We start from the raw sequence: 3,207 nt of genomic DNA, 5'->3' as shown, positions 1-3,207 counted from the left end.
ATTTTTTAGGAATTTTCAAATTTTCAGATGGGAGGTTCCAGATAAGGTCAAAAACTACATACTCAGATCTTCACCAAACATTGCAGGGATACATTGGATGTCAAGACACGTGGAAAAAACGTACAAAACAAGAGATTGGAGACATCAATATTTTGGACGAATTTTTAAAGAATTTTCAAATTTTCAGATAGGAGGTTCCAGATGAGGTCAAAAACTACATAGTCAGATCTTCACCAAACTTTGCAGGAATACTTTGCATGTCAAGACACGTGGAAAAAACGTACAAAACAAGAGATCGGAGACATCAAGATTTTGAATTTTTTAAGAATTTTCAAATTTTCAGATGGGAGGTTCCAGATAAGGTCAAAAACGACATACTCAGATCTTCACCAAACTTTGCATGGATACATTGGATGTCAAGACATGTGGAAAAAACATACAAAACATAGGATTGGTGACATCAAGATTTTGGACGAATTTTTTAAGAATTTTCAAATTTTCAGATAGGAGGTTCCATATAAGGTCAAAAACTACATACTCAGATCTTCACCAAACTTTGCAGGGATACATTGGATGTCAAGACACGTGGAAAAAACGTACAAAACAAGAGATTGGAGACATCAAGATTTTCGACGAATTTTTTAAGAATTTTCAAATTTTCAGAAAGGATGTTCCAGATAAGGTCAAAAACGACATACTCAGATCTTCACCAAACTTTGCAGGGATACATTGGAGGTCGAGACACGTGGAAAAAACGTACAAAACAAGAGATTGGAGACATCAAGATTTTGGACGAATTTTTGAAGAATTTTCAAATTTTCAGATAGGAGGTTCCAGATAAGGTCAAAAACTACATACTCAGATCTCAACCAAACATTGCAGGGATACATTGGATGTCAAGACACGTGGAAAAAACATACAAAACATAGGATTGGTGACATCAAGATTTTCGACGAATTTTTTAAGAATTTTCAAATTTTCAGATAGGAGGTTCCATATAAGGTCAAAAACTACATGCTCAGATCTTCACCAAACTTTGCAGGGATACATTGGATGTCAAGACACGTGGAAAAAACGTACAAAACAAGAGATTGGAGACATCAAGATTATGGACGAATTTTTTGAGAATTTTCAAATTTTCAGAAAGGAGGTTCCATATAAGGTCAAAAACTACATACTCAGATCTTCACCAAACTTTGCAGGGATACATTGGATGTCAAGAAACGTGGAAAAAACGTACAAAACAAGAGATTGGAGACATCAAGATTTTCGACGAATTTTTTAAGAATTTTCAAATTTTCAGAAAGGATGTTCCAGATAAGTTCAAAAACGACATACTCAGATCTTCACTAACTTTGCAGGGATACATTGGAGGTCGAGACACGTGGAAAAAACGTACAAAACAAGAGATTGGAGACATCAAGATTTTGGACGAATTTCTGAAGAATTTTCAAATTTTCAGATAGGAGGTTCCAGATAAGGTCAAAAACTACATACTCAGATCTCCACCAAACATTGCAGGGATACATTGGATGTCAAGACACGAGGAAAAAACGTACAAAGCAAGAGATTGGAGACATCAAGATTTTCGACGAATTTTTGAAGAATTTTCAAATTTTCAGATAGGAGGTTCCAGATAAGGTCAAAAACTACATACTCAGATCTTCACCAAACGTTGCAGGGATACTTTGCATGTCAAGACACGTGGAAAAAACGTACAAAACAAGAGATTGGAGACATCAAGATTTTGGACGAATTTTTTAAGAATTCTCAAATTTTCAGAAAGGAGGTTCCATATAAGGTCAAAAACTACATACTCAGATCTTCACCAAACTTTGCAGGGATACATTGGAGGTCGAGACACGTGGAAAAAACGTACAAAACAAGAGATTGGAGACATCAAGTTTTTGGACGAATTTTTGAAGAATTTTCAAATTTTCTGATAGGAGGTCCCAGATAAGGTCAAAAACTACATACTCAGATCTCCACCAAACATTGCAGGGATACATTGGATGTCAAGACACGTGGAAAAAACGTACAAAACAAGAGATTGGAGACATCAAGATTTTCGACGAATTTTTGAAGAATTTTCAAATTTTCAGATAGGAGGTTCCAGATAAGGTCAAAAACTACATACTCAGATCTTCACCAAACGTTGCAGGGATACTTTGCATGTCAAGACACGTGGAAAAAACGTACAAAACAAGAGATTGGAGACATCAAGATTTTCGACGAATTTTTTAAGAATTTTCAAATTTTCAGATGGGAGGTTCCAGATAAGGTCAAAAACGACATACTCAGATCTTCACCAAACTTTGCATGGATACATTGGATGTCAAGACACGTGGAAAAAACGTACAAAACAAGAGATTGGGGTCATCAAGATTTTGCACGGATTTTTTAGGAATTTTCAAATTTTCAGATGGGAGGTTCCAGATAAGGTCAAAAACTACATACTCAGATCTTCACCAAATTTTGCAGGGATACATTGGATGTCAAGACACGTGGAAAAAACGTACAAAACAAGAGATTGGAGACATCAAGATTTTGGACGAATTTTTTAAGAATTTTCAAATTTTCAGATAGGAGGTTCCATATAAGGTCAAAAACTACATACTCAGATCTTCACCAAACTTTGCATGGATACATTATGTGTCAAGACACGTGGAAAAAACGTACAAAACAAAAGATTGGAGACATCAAGATTTTGGTCGAATTTTTTAAGAATTTTCAAATTTTCAGATGGGAGGTTCCAGATAAGGTCAAAAACTACATACTCAGATCTTCACCAAACTTTGCAGGGATACATTGGATGTCAAGACACGTGGAAAAAACGTACAAAAAAGAGATTGGAGACATCAAGATTTTGGACGAATTTTTTAACAATTTTCAAATTTTCAGAAAGGATGTTCCAGGTAAGGTCAAAAACGACATACTCAGATCTTCACCAAACTTTGCAGGGATACATTGGATATCAAGACACGTGGAAAAAACGTACAAAACAAGAGATTGGAGACATCAAGATTTTGGACGAATTTTTTAAGAATTTTCAAATTTTCAGATAGGAGGTTCCAGGTAAGGTCAAAAACTACATACTCAGATCTTCACCAAACTTTGCAGGGATACATTGGATGTCAAGACACGTGGAAAAAACGTACAAAACAAGAGATTGGGGTCATCAAGATTTTGGACGGATTTTTTAGGAAT

This window comes from Lepisma saccharinum, unplaced genomic scaffold (genome assembly GCF_977018435.1).
Source record: "Lepisma saccharinum unplaced genomic scaffold, izLepSacc3.1 HAP1_SCAFFOLD_201, whole genome shotgun sequence".
In the NCBI taxonomy this organism is placed as follows: domain Eukaryota; kingdom Metazoa; phylum Arthropoda; class Insecta; order Zygentoma; family Lepismatidae; genus Lepisma; species Lepisma saccharinum.
The sequence above is the reverse complement of the archived record's forward strand: the minus strand, read 5'-3'. Positions refer to the sequence as shown.